This window comes from Neofelis nebulosa, chromosome 2 (assembly GCF_028018385.1).
Source record: "Neofelis nebulosa isolate mNeoNeb1 chromosome 2, mNeoNeb1.pri, whole genome shotgun sequence".
In the NCBI taxonomy this organism is placed as follows: domain Eukaryota; kingdom Metazoa; phylum Chordata; class Mammalia; order Carnivora; family Felidae; genus Neofelis; species Neofelis nebulosa.
Window position 1 is genome coordinate 14,377,149 of NC_080783.1, and position 16,690 is coordinate 14,393,838.

A 16,690-nucleotide genomic window follows, 5' to 3' on the forward strand; every position below is an offset into this window, starting at 1 on the left:
AAAAATCACACCCGATGCGACAACCCCAGAAAACTAATCGTCTAAGTGAACTGTTATAACCAGTCTCCTTTCCCCTGGTTAAAACAATCTCATGTAACAACATTTGCATCCATGATGTTATGTAACAAGTGGCTTAATGTGTTTTTAAGCAGGGGTTAGATAGGAGAGGAGCAACTATTATTATCTTACTATTGTGACATGGGTCACTCTTCCAGACAAAACACCACCACCCATTGGAAGGTAGGGATGGTTTTTACTTAAAGACAAGGTCATACTGTTTGGGTGTGTGTGGGGGGGGGGGAACGGTGGGGGTGGGGCAGGGGGATTTTCGTCTTCTTCCAAAGCACTCAACACTGGATCTCTTCCAAGAGAGGAAACGAGACTAAATAGATCATTTGTTTTATTCTGTTTGGGCATTTCGTGCGTTTCTCTCAACTGCAGCTTATGGACACAAAGCCAAACTCAGAGACTGGCTGCAGCTGGCTAAATTCCAGGTCACTTTTGAAAATTTTTTTTAAGGAATAAACAATTTGAAGCTCTATCTGAGGATTAAGGCAAGCCACACAACTGAAGGACAAAATGAAATTCTGCTGTGAGTGTGAATCACAAAGGAAGAGGAAGGTAGGAGCATTGAACAATTTGGGTTTCTCAAATAAGACCGATGAAGAGACGGGAGGAAAATGCACGCTGAGAGCACACATCTGTGAGAGATACATTTCAAAGAGGATCCCATGTGAGAAGAACGGTCGTTCATGGGCACCAACTGCCCGAGGAAGGAACACGGCTTCTTTGGGGCAGCTCCCGAGTGACGGATGTCAAATTGCCTCGTCGCTTGAATGTCATGGACAGCTTAGGAGGTTGCTTCTGTATCCTCTTGCTGGCATGAGGAGGGCCAGCCAACACCAGCCATGCACATTCTGTAACAAGCATAGTTGGTATTCCCCACATATCCTACTGGAAGAATGGGTCTTTGTCTTGAATCGCTTCCCTTTGGGAGACACTCATTGGCAGTCCCATCCAATGTCCAAGGAAAAGAGAAAGGCACATTCGTGGTTGGGCTTACTTTAGCAGATTAGTTAACACCGCATCCTGTCTGATTTCAGAACTGACAAGTCATGTACGCTATTGCTCAAAATGTTCCTTTGACGGTACTGGGTAGAACAGGGAAGTGAGTGGCAGTCATTAAAATGTAAACAAAAGAGGTAAGTCCCCAAGATTTCGGTCTTTTATAGCTGAAGAATTCGGACCCTAATGATTAAAAATAAATCATTTCCCCTCCCTCAAAAATGTTGGCTCCGCTAAAACCAGAGACCGAAACCCTTCAAAAGAGTCTCTGTGCATTCTTTCAAAAACTGAAGAGTAACTTTACTAAACATTTTCAATGGCAAAAATGGAACCGAAGTGTTTCAGATCTAAGTCAACCTATCAGTGTGAACCTTCAGATTGTGATACTAGACGATAGATTTGCAAAAGGTTCCTATTGGGGAAAACGGGATAAAGTATACAAGGGACCTCTCTGTATTATTTCTAACAGCTGCACGAGGACCTACAATTATCTCCATAAGAATTTTCAGTTAAAAAAGTGATTGAGACAGAAATGGATGTAGGGAATCAAGCAGGCTTTCAGAAGTTGGCTCTACCCACGCTTCTTGGTTCTAACTTACTTCTCCATTCGCTAGGCTCCTGAATGACTCCCTTCCATCTGGAAGAGGCTGGTCCCCAGTTTCTCAAATACACCAAGCTCATTCCCACCTCCGGGTTTTTCTTCTCTAGCTTCCTGGCTTCATGTCATTCTTCCCAGGTCCGGCTGGCCCTCCCAGGCTAGAGTTAAGCCCTAACACTGTTCCCCGGGCAGTACTTACCATGTCTGTAGTCACTTGGCCCTGTTCACCCACCAGTCAACAAACATTTATTGAGCAACTACTATATGGGTAGTGTTGGCTCGAGGCACTAGGGACGGGGTGAGTTGAAAACCATGTGAACTGGTTTCTCTTCCCTGCTTTCTGGAAGCATATTTTCTAATGAGGAAGAGTAGAAGACAAGTAGCCAAGAAAAAAAAAATGTTAAAAAAAAAACCCCAAATGATGATGAGTTCTATGAAGAAAGTTAATAAATTGGAGAAGAGAGGGAGTGACTTTAAGTCAAGCGGTCAGGGAAGGTTTCCTTGAGAAAGAAGGTGACACTTGAGTGGTGCCCTGAAGTATAAGGAGGCAGTGATGAGAAGATCATGGGGGTAGGGGGAGCATTTTAGGCAGAGAGGACAAGGAAAAAGCATTTATATCCTGCCCTGTAATTAAATATGAATATTAGGCATGACTGTAAAATAATGAAACAGGTTTTCTTTCGGTGGACTGTGTTTCCTTTTTAAGAGCCAACCTTCCCTAGCATATTTCTCTATAAGAGAGGCTGTGAATACCCTTAGGCTGGCCCAGATTTCACACTTTTGAAAGTGACTCCTTCACCCCGACAGGCACACCCCGTCTAGCATGGCCGCCCACACACCAAGTGTAGATCATCCAAGTTGCTCTCATCAGTAGACGCAACCTCATTTCACGGCCGTGTCTTAGATTTGCCACATTTCCTTCTCACAGTTGGGGCCGTGGGCCTGCTGGCACGGGTTCTGCACCGAGGGCAACAGGACTTATGTCATTAGAGTTGTGTCCCCACAAACCCGAGCTGGCGCAAAGGAGGACTGCAAGCCAGGTAACGCAGCTGGGAGCCTGAGGGTGCTACGTCTCCGGGCCTCTGGGGTCTGCGCCTCTGTCGCGCACAAGGTCCCAGCAGTTTTAGTTAGCGATTGGGAAGGGCCGGATTCCCAGGACTCTGCAGGTACCTCGCGCTGTCACCGCAGCCACGACTCCAGATTTCCGGATTCCCTTGTCTGCCATCTGCCTCCGGCGACCGGCCCACCTAGGAGAAGTCGGCTGTGGGGCACCCTGCGAAGCGCCTCGCGGGGTCATCTGCCCCTCCCCGGCCGAGACCTGGCACCGTTACCCCCATCACCCCGCCCGGTGGGCACTGTCCCGGGGCACACCCCCCCCCCCCCGCGCCCCGTCTCCTCCCGGGGGTGGGGGGGAGGGGTGCAGCCAACACGACTTGCCAGCATCCCCGGGACGCGCCGCGAGCCCTAGGGTCCCTCCCTCTCCGCGCGCACACATACACACACACACAACACACACACACGCACACACACCCGGACCCCGGCGACCCACGTGCAGCTCGGCCCGGGGCTGGCGCCGCACCTCGGGCTCGGCGCGGCCTCCGGCGCGTTCCGGGCGCAGCCCCGCGACGTGGAGCCCTGGGGGGCGGCCTCCGCGCGGCCGCGGCCGGAGTGGGGGCGTCCCGGCGTGCGGGCGCGGGGACGCTGCGGCCCGCTGGCACACAAAGGAGGCGGCGGGAAGGCGGGGCGGGGCGGGCCGGGGGCGGGGGCGGCAGGAAGGGGCGGGTGCGGGGCGGGCGGCGATAAAGCCCCCGCCGCCGCGACCGCCCAGCTCGCGCTGTGGGGCTGCCGGGCCGGCCGGGCTGCGCTGCGAGGGCAGGAGGCGCCGCCGCCTCTCCGCTTCCCGGACCTGCCTCGCCGCCGCCGCCGCCGCCGCCGCCGCCGCAGCCGCCGCCGCGGCTCTCCGTCCTCCGACTCTCCGCCCCGCCGCCACCCGGCTCCGGCTCCGGCTCGGGCCGCGCCGCCCTCGGCCGCCGCCACCTGGGGATCCCGAGCGAGGGGCGGTGAGTACGGGCTGCGGGCGCCCGGGGGCGGGAGGGGCGCGGCCGGCGGGGGTCCCTCCTCCCCTCTCCCCACCCCCCTGCGCCGGCCACGGTGCCGGAGCCCCGCGCGCCGCCCGGCTCCGCGACCTTGCGCCCGGCCCGGGGGGCGTGCGGGGCGAGCGGGGCGAGCGGGGCCCCGGGGCGGCGACGTCGAGGCGGAGGAACTTTCTCAGCCCGCGAGGCTGCGTGCGCGCCCGGCTCCGCGCCCGGCCCGCGGGGAGCCCGAGGACGACCCGGGCCGGGCGAGGAGGGGCCGCGACGGCCGTGGCGTCCAGGTGCGCCCACAGCCGGGGAGCCCCGGGGTCCGCGTGGTTTCCGCCGGCGCATCCTCGCTGGCGCCGGTGACCCTGAACCTGAGGTACCCAGGTACGAGGCAGGCGTCCCCCCACCCCGTGCTTGGCGTGTGCGCTGCCCGATGGGGAAAAGACAACCCGACTCTTGTGTTTACCGCTGGCCGAGCCGGGTGGGGGCCACCAGCGGTTTGGGGCAGAGCCTTTAAATTGGCCTCTGACAATCAACTCAGCCCCATGGAGCAGATTTTTGCCATTTTCACCATCTGTAGAAATGGGAATCGAGGCAGCGATCAGTGGCTACAGGTAAGGTGAAAGTACTCGGGAATTCTGGGCGGAATTAGGTATTTAATTTGCCTCCCAACTGAGCGGGGATGGAGGGTTTCTATTACATAAGATAGCACTCCACCTTCAGGTATTATGGGAGACGCTATTGAAGGTTTTAGTGTTTTAATGAACGAAAAATAATCTTCGTGTGTGTCTCTTGAGAAATCGCAAACGCTGCCGTGTCTTGCTTTGGCCACTTTGCAGAGACCGCGCTTATATTTAGCACCAGCATAAAAAGGTGTTTGAAGGTTTGACGTCCGCTTTCAAGCCGGGAAGCAGTTGACTTTTCTGAACTGTTCAGGAATAATTTACGTGGTAATTTTGTACTTTAGAGATTTTCTATCCAAAGTTGAACAGAGATAACTGGAAGAAATGTAAGCATTGCTAATTTGTATATCTAAAGCACAGTTCAAACATTGAAGATATTTTCAATGCTGTCTGCATATCTAAATCAGTAATTATTGCTGTTTGCAAGTATTTCGGCAAAAATTTTCTTCAGCTATGCAAATGAAGGTGTTAACCCAAAGAATCTAGGGATCCTTTCAACTCTCAAATTTTGATTCTGTATTAAAATGACGCTTGAAAATACTGTACTATGGGGGGCAATTACTGAAGGTCATAAAGATGTCCTCCATATTTTATTTTATTCTGAACAAAAGTGAATTTAAGCAGAAAATCTCCGCCTCCTATGAACTTCACATGTTAGTGTTATTTTAAACGGGCAAAAATGACTCTGTCTCCAAAGGACATTAGTTTTTAAGTTCCGCACATGGGTGATTAACTACCAGTCAGAGATTGAGGTGTTAGAGTTGGACATGAGCCACGTCCTACCTACCCCTCCATGTGGCCATCTTCTGCCAACCAGTCCTTCTCCTTCGGCTTGGGGGCCCTTGGCTGGGCTTTTTCTGTCCCTCGGGTCCCAAAGTCCATGGAGGGCGTGCTCTCTAGTCCCACTTCTGTGACCATCTTAAATGAGGTTACCTCCATGCACTCTAGTGACTGAGTCCCCTGACTACATCCAAGTCTTGCCCTCGCTCAGAGATCCTCATCTTCTGAAATCAGGAACCTCAATTGTCTGAATGTCTCAGCCACAAGCTCCTGCCTTCCACGTGGCCAACTGGTGCTCCCACTGCAACTCTTCCTCAACACAAGAGATTTCTTCCCCTCCCTCCTTCCCGTGTGACAGGTGACATCGCGGCCGGCTCTACCAGGAAAGTAGGGGCCACTGAGCTGAAGTCTTTCCATGTCCTACCCCATTTCCCTCCTGCAGACCTTTCCGAATTTACCCCCTCACCCGAGAAACCTTCTGAAGCATCTACTGTGTCCAGGTGCTTTGCTTGGTCCTGATGTGGCAAATATAGCGGGTCCCTGGCATCTGTCTTGGAATGGCCATTCTTGTGGGAGGAAATAGACAAAAAGCAAACGTAATCCTGCTTTGATAAAATAAATAGGACAGAATCATAGGAGCTGGGGCAGGGAACTTAGGGAAAATTAGAGGGAAGGCCTCTCTTTGGCATGCCAAGTGGCACTGCCTAGCATCTCCCTGTGAACTCTTACTGAACGGTATTTTTAGAATGCCATAGCCCTGCTCCTCCCTGCACCCCCACCTTGTCCCCAGTGACCACTGTGTCTCCCCAGGCTTCTTAAGCAAGTTAACACTTCTCCAGTCGCTGCCTTCTTCTTCTCCGCTCCCTGCAAGCTGGCCAGAGGCCCCCCAGAGTAGGAGAAGACCCCGCGATTCCTGAATGGTGATCCTGCAGATTCTCTCTCAGTCTCCGTGCACCATTGGATGCGGAACTTTCCTACCTTCCTGATACCTTTTTCCCCCCCTCCCTAATTGCCCTGTCCCCTTGGTTTTCCCTCTGCCTCCCTTGCCTCTCCAGTACCTCCTGAGGTTACCCAGGGCTCTGCCCTGACCCCCGTTCTGCTCTACGTAGAGTCATTGGATGAACCACATTCCCCACAACTTCAACTATCTCCAGTACAAAGTGAGTCCCAGATCGGTGTCTCCAGCTAGTTGCCTACAGTCTGGTGGCTTATCTGTGCCCTGTAGGCAAAACAAAACAAAACAAAACAACCCACCATGTGTCTAAGACTGGTTGATTTAAGTTATCACCATATCACCATTCACCCCTTACCCATTTCATCGTTGGCCAAAATTTGTCACTCTTTTTTTTTTTTTTTTTTTTTTTTTGGTGGTGGTGGCTCGGGCAGTCACTAGGGTATTAAAGCAGGAACCTCCTGGTAATGCCAGACTCCTCCAGCACCACACCCCCCCCCACCCCATGCAGTCACCAGGTCCTATTGTTTCTCCACGTGGTGAGAAGTTCCACAGACCTCCACTCTAGTCACGGTGGCCCCGCCCTGCTTCAGGGTCCAGAACCAGCAAAATGGTAGCCAGTGTGCCATTTCCAGGGGGCAGATGTGTTGTTGGCCTGAACGAAGTGTACAAAAATTGGGTTCGTATCAGAAATGTTAAAATGTCGCCTGGATTTATAGCTTCTCTAAAAAAAATCAGAAGACCCGGAAGGAACATGAGGCCTACAGTCCCACGTGGCAACCCATGGCGGGCATGGAGTTTCCATTGCCCAACTACGCTGGAGGTGGCTTCCTTCCTGGTTTCTTCTGGACCTGTGGTTCTCATTTACAGGAGCTTCCTGGTTCCTGTGGGCTTTGGAGTTAGCACCCCGAGGCTGGGAGACCATCGACAGCCTGTGAATCCCTGGTGCCTAACTATATGGCACCCTGCCACGTCTCTTATACCTAGTTTTGCACCCCTTTCAGCCATCTCCCACATGTGCTGGGATGACTTTCATCCAGTGCCCAAGTCCGAATCTGCTCGTGTCCCTCCTTTTTTTTTTTTTTTTTTTTTTTTTAGATGTTTATTTTTGAGAGGGAGAGAGATAGAGCGCCAGCAGGGGAGAGGCAGAGAGAGAGGGAGACACAGACTCCGAAGCAGGCTCCGGGCTCTGAGCTGTCGGCACAGAGCCCAACACAGGGCTCGAACTCACAAGACCATGAGATCATGACCTCAGCGGAAGTCAGATGCTTAAGGGACTGAGCCACCCAGGCACCCCTGCTTGTGTCCCTCCTGATGAAAACTCTGCCTCCCTCTTGCCTTTGGGGCAAACCCTGACTCTGGAGGAGCAGCTCCATTGTGTCGCAGGTTAGCTGTCTCAAACTGGAAGGTAAACTACCGTCTTTATAAGGTGTCGTGCCTCAGTGTCTCAAAAAACGCTCGTGAGCCTCTGTAGGGAGGGTGGTGAATCGTAGTGTTGCCTCACCTGGGTCGAGATGCAGCCTCCGCTGTCTGTAAACCGTGTCCACAGACCTCACCACCCTCCTCCTTCCTCACAACTGCCTTGGGAGTGGACGGGACAGGGTGGATGGATTCTGCAGTCTCCCTACTCTCCTGGGACCCTTCAGCCCTTGGAAGGTGGCGGCCCCATTTCACACATGGCGTCCGGAGTCCGGCCTTGTGCTCCCGGGCTCGCTCTTGGGACAGTCGTGCCGCAGAGCTCCTCAGCACTCAGCCAGAGAACTGGCCACAGCGCTCTGCCACTCTTGCCAGCAACCCCTCAGATTGCTGGCCCTTCGTGATGACATGGGAGAGTCTGAGTTTTCTTCGTCTTCTTCCCACCTCCCTGCCCTGCCTTTCCAAAGCCTTCTGCTCTTGCAGAACTGACCTCCTGCAGACTCTTCACCCCACGGGGCTGCCCAGGCCCCCTTGCTCCTACTGGACCTCTGCCTAGAATTCTCTCTCCACCTTCTGCGTTCACTGGTTCGCTGTCTGGCTAACTCCCCCCTTTTTAAGACTCAGGTCCATGGTCCCCTGTTCCAGAAAAGTCTGTCCTGAAAATCACTATCCCCAGCCCTCTATGGCATGTGTGGAGTGTGCATACACATGTAAACCCTGCCCCATGGAGGCCTCTATGATGGCAGTAACTGTGTCATACCTACAGAGTTTACCCACTAGACTCTAAGTGCAATGAAGGCCTCCTGTATTTTAGCTTCATTTGCACCAGCCAGTGGTGCATGACCCAGAGGCACTTAATGGATATCTGAACTGAACCATACTTCTATTTTCCTTAAGTTTACTACACGCTTTATGAACTAGTGCTCGTGTTTTGGGCTTGAAGGGGACCTCTCCCCTCCCCTCCACCCCCAGACCTCCACTCTTGTCCTGGTACTTCTGCATTAAATATATTTCTTCACGTTAAAAAAAAAAAGGGGGGGGAGGGGTGCCCGGGTGGCTCAGTCAGTTAGGTGTCCGACTCGGGCTCAGGTCATGATCTCGTGGTTTGTGGGTTCAAGCCCCGCATCAGGTTCTGTGCTGGGAGCTCAGAGCCTGGCGCCTGCTTCGGATTCTGGGTCTCCTTCTCTCTCCAGCCTCCCCCCACCTGTGCTCTGTCTCTCAAAAATACATAAATGTAAAAAAGCAAAAATTAAAAACAAGAAAATCTTTGATTCCTCGTGACTTTTGAGATAGAACATTACTTAGAAGAAAAGCGAAAATCTAACCCAGAAGTACTTCCGTCTCTACGTTTGCTTCAGCTATCCTCATCTGAACCTCTTTTGGCTTGGTTCAGCCTTCCTTGAGGTCCACTGGCTGGGCTGTACTCCCTGTTTTGTGGTTTGTACAAGGTAGGAGAGAATGCATTCTGGTTTATTTCCGTTAACTTTTCGGTGGCGGTAATGCCCTCTTGCTGATGTTCCCCCCCACCCCCTTGGTAGTTTTTTTGGCTAATGTCTTCAGTCAAGTTTGATGAGAAGAGTTGGGAGAGAGTCTGGGCTGTGCTGCCAGGGGTTTGTATAGTTAGTCATCCAGGACTGAATTTTTTTGTCTATACAATGGGTGTGATGAAATTATGATCTCAAAGATGTCATTAAAAAAAATGTAACTTCTTGACTTATTTTTCTTTTTGACCCAGATTTCTTCTAAATATATCAGATCTAGGTGAATTTTTTTTTTTTTTAATTTTTTTTTTTTCAACGTTTTTTTTTTTTATTTTTTTTATTTTTGGGACAGAGAGAGACAGAGCATGAACGGGGGAGGGGCAGAGAGAGGGAGGGAGACACAGAATCGGAAACAGGCTCCAGGCTCCGAGCCATCAGCCCAGAGCCTGACGAGGGGCTCGAACTCGCGGACCGGACCGCGAGATCGTGACCTGGCTGAAGTCGGACGCTTAACCGACTGCGCCACCCAGGCGCCCCTAGGTGAATTTTTTTAAATGCATTGTTTTGTGTTCATCTACATGAAATTCTTATCCCTCTCTCCTAAGTCTCTGAAATCATTCAACTTGGCTCCTTTGTACTCAGAAATGGCATTGAGGGCCAGCGTGAAGATCGAGTTGGTCTTTGCACTTAAAGGCATTTATAAAAATGTTAAATACATTGGGTCCCCTATACTTGATCTTTCTTGTAAACCATTTCTCCACCCATGAATATGCCTGTCTTCTCTTCCCAGAAACATCTTTCCTCATGAGTAGATTGCATGTCTGATCTGCAAATCAGCATTGGGTTAAAAAAAATAATAATAAAACACCTTTAGGTGTGGAGTGGATTCAAATGCAATAAACTACATCTTTAGGTGATTTCTTATGTATAAGTTCACAATTTAAGAACACTGAAAGAGCAGTATTTTGTTTCTCTTTTGAGAAATGCTGCCTTCCACTCAACGGGGCAAGTCTATTTACATAGTCAATGATTCTTCCCTTGTTCTGCTCTTGGGTTTCTAGGTCTGGATGTAAGCCCAGGGCAGAGAGGTTGGTGTTCCTTCTGGGACTCTTTATTGTGCATGGGGATGTACACCCAGCCGAAGCAATCCTCTGTTTGCAGCTTCCGTTCTGCATTTTGACAAACGTGTCCCTGTCTCATCCTTGAATTCCTTCAAAGGTTGGGGTGGACGCCCTAGTTCAAGATCAGCGCAGGAACACCTCATGCTCTTGCTTCAATTTGACCTCAGACTTTGCCCTTTGCTTCAGAAGGGATAATTTGAGAATTGGAATCCACTGTGCCTTTCTATTTTTATTAGTTAATTCGTGGGAGAAAGATAATGTGGAGGAGGTTTTGCTGTAACAGGGGAAAACCAAAATCCCATGAAAAGGCAGAAAGGATTTCTTGTAGTGACTGCAAATCTTGGTAAATGTACTTTGTTTTGTTTTTGTAATGCCCTCCCCCCATCGCTGCAGCCAGAACTCTGGTAACCTGGGGAATTTCTCTTAAGAGCATACCAAAAATAGCACCAGCACTTTCTCCCCACACTTTCCCTTTCTACTTAGTGCCAGCTAATATAGCTACAGAAAAAATAACCACTTGTTTTCACCCAAGTTTTTAGGGACCAAATCTTGAAAGTGGGTGTGGTATGTGAGAGAATTTAACACCAAATACGAAGCCCACTTGAAAACAACCAAGGTGACCGCAAATGAAAATAGATTTCTCTTTCTTTGTTTTGAGAAAATGCTATATAAATAATGGCAGTGTTTGCTTCCACTATATTTATTCTTCATTCTTGAAATAAGGACTCCACTTAGGACAGAAACTATTTTGAGGATTTGATCACTGTTGGGATTATATGAGCTATTACTACGGCATTGTCTTTCGGTTACAAATGCAGAAATCCCTATCAGAATAAGTGATGCAGGGGTGCCTCGGTGGCTCAGTAGGTTAGGCGTCTGACCCTTGACTTTGGCTCAGATCATGGTCTCGCGGTCCATGAGTTGGAGCCCTGAGTCGGGCTCTGTGCTGACAGCTCGGAGCGTGGAGCCTGCTTCGGATTCTGTCTGTCTTTGTCTCTCTCTCTGTCTCTCTGTCTCTCTCTCTCCCCCATTCCCCCAGCTCGTGCTCTCTCTCTCTCTCTCTCTCTCTCAAAAATAAATAAACATTAAAAAAAATAAATAGATGATGCAAAGACATGGCATGCAAGGGGGGAACCTATTGGCTTACATTGCTGATCCTGAATTGGCAGGGGTGTCTCTGGCCCTGGACTGAAACCAGAGACTCGGGGCTTTAGAGCTCTCTTCTCTCCCTCCGTGTCTCTTTGCAAGCGGTCTTCATCCTCTCCAAAAGCAAAAGTGCAGGTAGCTTCAGGCTTACCTCCCAACAGCCTCAATGACCAAGAGGAAAGAGGGGCTTCCTGCCAGGCCAGTTGGAAAAATCCTAGGGAGGTACTCTGATTGGCTCAGTTTGGGTCATGTGCCTTTCTCTGGACCAATGGCTGTGGTGAGGGGAATGGGATACTCTGATAGGCCAGAGTCTGAGTGACATGTTCGGACCTGTGGTCAGGAGGGGAAAGAGCCTTGGATGGGGTGTGCTGGACAGGCAGGTTACCCCCGCTGCCATTAGTATTTGTTTTCAGTCGGCAGAGGCCGTCTGGGGCCTCCTGGGGCCTCATCCCTGCCTGGAGGACAGATACTAGTGTTCTTTCCACCGGCTCGGTTGGGAAAGGCATGTGCCGCGGCGGCGGAAGTATCCATGGCCCGGCGTGCAGCCTGTGTGCGTGTGTGTGTGTGTGTGTGTCACTGCCAGAGTCTGAACCCAGGTGTGTAAACATGTGAGCCGTTTGAGCTGATAACACGAATTTTCAGAGGTTTAGAACTCGTCATTATTTATAACTTCTCAAAAAGAAGTTCTCGTGAAACACCGTGCCTCCTTGAAGAAGGACCCATGTTCCCGCTTGGCTGCATGGGATCCTTAAGTAACACAACCAAAACTCACCAGATGGGAAGAGGCTAGCATTTGTGTGTTCACAAATTTCACATTTTTTCTGGCTGTTGCTCCCCACCCAGTTTATTCCTTAGACACTTGTTTCTTCCCTGGGACTCCAACTCTAAAATTAGTACTGACCTTTGGCTCAGAAAGGTAGAGGGCATTACCCAGAGTCTGAGGGAATAACTTAGGCTGAACTGGATAAAAGTCCACATCACCAAAGAACAAGTATGACATGACTTTTAAGAGATACCTAATTGAACTCCACAAATGTGTACAGACTGAACTTAGGACACTGGTTGAGATTTAACTTCTGTTACATGGGTTGTTTGGTTTTGTTTTTTTCATGTATGCCTTTTGTTCAAAATCTGTCCTATCCACGGGGCGCCTGGGTGGCTCAGTCAGTTAAGCAAGCGGCCGACTTCGGCTCAGGTCACAATCTCATAGTCGTGAGTTCGGGCCCCACGTCGGGCTCTGTGCTGACAGCTCAGAGCCTGGAGCCTGTTTCGGATTCTGTGTCTCCTTCTTTCTGACCCTCCCCCATTCATGCTCTGTCTCTGTCTCAAAAATAAATAAACGTTAAAAAAAAAAAAAATCTGTCCCATCCAAATGGCATACATAACCCTTCCGCTCCTCCTCTCCTTGTGCAGTGTAGTGATTAAGAGTATGAAGGGCTTGGAAGGGCTTGGAGGCCCACAGACTGGTCTGAATCTCAATTCGGTCAGTCACTAGCTAGAGGCCAGGAGGCCACAGATGACTCACTAAACTTCTCCGAGCCTCAGTTTCTTCACTTGTGAGTTGGGCATGAAGGTACCCCCGTCTGAAGCCTGTGGGGACGAAGTGGGCCATATACTTCAGGTGCTGAGCACAGGGACGAGAACGGAGCTGACTTCCAGAGCATAAATGACGTGGCGGTGGGGTCCCCTCCGTCCCAGGAGTCCAGGTGAGCTCCTCACTCCTGTGGGACGCACGTTCGCGTGGTGTCTTTGATCGAGCGAATGACTCACTCGCCCTGTTGAGTTCGCGTGCTTGGTTTCCAGACCTGTAACGCTCCGGGCGGGCAGTACTCCTAGCCATTGGCTGGTCATCTGTGCATTCTGCAGGCTTCCACCTCTTCCGGTACTGGCCATGCAGCAAAGGATGGCCCGTGCGTGAAATAAACTACCCCCCCCCCCCCCCCCCCCCCCCCCCCCCCGTGTGAGGATGTATAAACAGCTGTGTTACCAGTTCTTTCTGGGGGCACACCGCAGGCTATCACTGTCAGGTTGGGGGCTTTTTTTTTTTTTTTAATGTTAGTTATGAAGAATCAATAAATGTCTCTACAGCATGGAAACATTAGTTGGTTTAATATTGTGGCCTTTGTGAGTGTAGCATCCAGAGCCTTCTTTTTGTTCTTGTCTTTTAGGCTGTGAGAAAGTCCGGTGGGCAGTGCCACCCGTTGATATGCAGATACCTAGAAATAATCATTTGAAACACACGCCGAATGTATTTAAAACACACGGTCACGTAATTATGCTTTGATTCCCTCGCTATGCAGAAGGGTTCGATGCCCGTTGGACCTAACCTCGGCAAACATTCCTGGATAGGAAATGTATTTTCTGCTGCCACTGAGAGGAGACTTTCGGGTTTTACAGGCAAAGAGCCGTTTGGGATTTTAGACAGCACTCAGCGCCTGCCCACACCTGAACTGTTGCTCGGACCGTGGGATAGGGGATGCCAGGGAGGTGGATTCTGTGTGATGACTTAATTATAAACCTTCCTTTCCCTGAAGGTGTGGATCTTGTCTTTGAAATTAATTTACTCATAGACCCCTATCGTCTTAGGCCAAACCTGTGTTCATTTCTTAATGACAATTAATTAAAATATCAATTTGGAGGATTGGCCAGAGAATGCCAGAGTATTCATAGTAAACCTGTCCTTGTGCAGAACAGTGGTATATCATGAATATCAAAGCGCTCATCATACTAACCGTGAATGAATTTAGCAAGTGCTGGAAATACAGTGGTTCCTGTGTGTGTATGTTACTCATTAGCCTAACATTTCTTTCGAGTAGGATAAATATATATATATTTTTACATGTGCAATGGCAAAATCATGCTTTTTATCTCACTCTGTACCTTGTGTTGTAGTTCTGTGTGTCTTATCTGCCCCGTTAGGAACGCTCAAGGGTTTTTTGGTCTGTCTTATTCTCCTGGGTTCTTTCCACAGTACCTGCTGCAGAGGAGCTCAAAAGGGAAGAAGGAAATGAAAGAGCTCGTATCATCAGTGGGTCAGATACGTCGGGCACATTTTATACATGACCTTTTGAATGTCAACCACCCTTGTAAGGTAGAAATTAGTCCTGGCCGGCAGGTGAGAAAAGGGAGATTCGGGTGTGTGCAGCACTCTGCTGAGAATCTCGCCCCTGGGATATTCACTCCAGGTCTGCGTGTCTCCTGGTGGAGATCTTGGATTCTGAAACATTGTTTCAGTGACTGACTGAGACTAAACAGTGGTGGCTGAGCGACAGTGCAGGGCGGCTCCACAGAGGAGAGGGCAGAGCGCTGCTGGTCGGGGTGAACTTGGGAGTCAGATGAACCTGGGTTTAAACCCCAGCTCTACAGTTAGTATTTTTTTTTTTAAGTGTATTTATTTTGGGGGTGGGGCGGTGAGAGCAAGGGAAGGGCTTTTGAGAGAGAGAGGGAGAGAGGGAGAGAGGGAGAGAGGGAGAGAGGGAGAGAGAGAGAGAGAGAGAGAGAGAGAGAGAGAGAGAGAGAGAGAATGAGAATCCCATGCAGACTCCATGCTGTCAGTGCAGAGCCCGCTGTCGGGCTCAGATCTGTGAGCTGTGAGATCTTACTTAACCTGAGCCGAAATACAGAGTTGGATGCTTAACCGATTCAGCCCCCCAGGTGCCTGTACAGTTAGTAGTTTTCTGTCCACAAAATACTTTTCCTCTCTGGGCTTCATTTCCAAAGGTAGGAAATGTTGCTGATGAGGATAGTCCCTTCTTTGTATAGAAAGATAGTATTGTCCCTGTTTCACAGACAGGGACATAGGAAATAGTGACTTAAATCACTTGGCAAGGTCAGGGCTGAGACAGGTTAAGAACTCGTGTCTCTGCTCCTATCATTTGTCACCTCTCCGGTCACCAAGTCCGGGTACAGCAGCCAGAACTGCCATCACCTGTCACCCATCCTTGATTAGCGCCCAGAACACCGCACTGACTTGGAGACAGTCACCGTTCATTCCTTAGAGTCACTTGACTGATTCCTGTCTCCTTTCCTCTATGTTGTTCACTCCCATCCTCCCAAAAAGGATTATTTCCAGAGAGTCAAGAGATCCGCAAGACTTACTCTTGATGGATCTGCCCCACACAGGACTTCAAAGTGGCCGTCCTATCATGTTTGGGTGTGTTTGGTTTAAGAACTCGTTTTTTCAGCCAGGTCCTCTGAGGCACACAGAAGTATCCGCAAGACAAGTTGACCTTTGAGGATCTTACATGTTTCAGTAGAAAGGGCATATCTGTGATACTTTAACAGCTCAAGAGCCATGGTAGACTGTAGTGGGAGGAATCAGTAAGGGGGTGCATTTTCTGTAGAGGATTTCAATGCAGTAGCAAAAATACCTCAAAATCGCTTAGCTTTTTATTATCATCAAGTACCATAGTGATAAACTCTTCTTCCACTGGAGCAGACCCATCATCCTGATGGACCCTCAGTACTGCACTGGGTCAGTAATTCACTGCCAGAATGAGTGCTCTGAATGAGATGTCCGGGAGGTCAGACTGGAGGGGATGGTGTGGACTGAATCACGGGGAAGGCTGCACAGATGCCCTCTCCCCTCCCTCCTTGTGGGGAAGGACTCTAGGAGAGCAGTGTGTGACCCCCGACGACCAGAGCGGTCACGGTGGCAGCATAAGTTGTGGGCTGTGGAAGCTCTTTACATGCATTGCCCTCCTGCATTCTCTTGGCAGCCTTGAAAGGCTGGTGGCCCAAGATTGTTCTGTAGATGAGGACCCCGGAGACTCCATGAGGTTTGAGAATGAGGGCGAGTGATGGACAGTCTTGGAGCGTCAATTTCCTCTCACATGAAATGACTCCCAGCTTTCAAGGGGTCTGGGAGGCTCAGAAGCGCTAATGCTAATGCCCTTTACGGAAAGAAGTTTCTTAAATATCAGTCGCTACTAATGGCTGTGTGGGGGAGAGGTATGTCCATGCACGATGTGAAATGTTGTCAAGTAGCTGATAAACACAAATGTCTTAGCTAGCGCTCGTGGGTAATGCAGCCCTTGCTTTTTTCTTTCACCCTACCTTCTACAAAACCCTTTGTGCTTTAAATTTTGTGGAATTGCTACTTACTGATTTGTAGCAATAATAAGAGTTGGCCATTCCGTCTCTTTCCGTGCTCTCCATGGCTAAATCCAAGCAGGTAATTCCTTCATGGAGGAGAGAATAGTTGTCTTTAGAAAAAAAAAGAAAAAGTTTTAGTGGATGACTTTGGAAAGGTGTGGAACTTTACAAGTTTTCTTCAAATTTTTTTTTTAATTTTTTTGGTTTTTTGGTTTTTTTTATAGAGCACAAGTGAGTGAGCGTGTGCAGGGGAGTGGCAGAGGGAGAGGGAGA

General features: G+C 49.9%; 1 protein-coding gene and 1 long non-coding RNA gene across 3 annotated transcripts in view; one reads left to right on the plus strand and one right to left on the minus strand.

Moving 5' to 3' along the window:
- Positions 1–383: 383 nt before the first annotated feature.
- LOC131497165 (uncharacterized) lies at positions 384–3,563 on the minus strand. Its single transcript, XR_009254796.1, has 2 exons — positions 3,243–3,563; positions 384–2,910 (listed from the first exon to the last, which is right to left on the minus strand). It is a non-coding gene; the product is annotated as an uncharacterized LOC131497165 (long non-coding RNA).
- Positions 3,486–16,690, plus strand: part of SERPINE2 (serpin family E member 2) — a 62,518-nt gene continuing 49,313 nt past the window's right edge. Inside the window, exon 1 of one of the 2 annotated variants that reach the window (XM_058703210.1) lies at positions 3,486–3,723. The gene's annotated coding sequence lies outside the window, so the exon portion shown is untranslated. Of the gene's footprint in view, positions 3,724–3,999; positions 4,129–16,690 lie in introns of those variants that run through there. The other variant, XM_058703200.1, reaches the window with a different exon arrangement.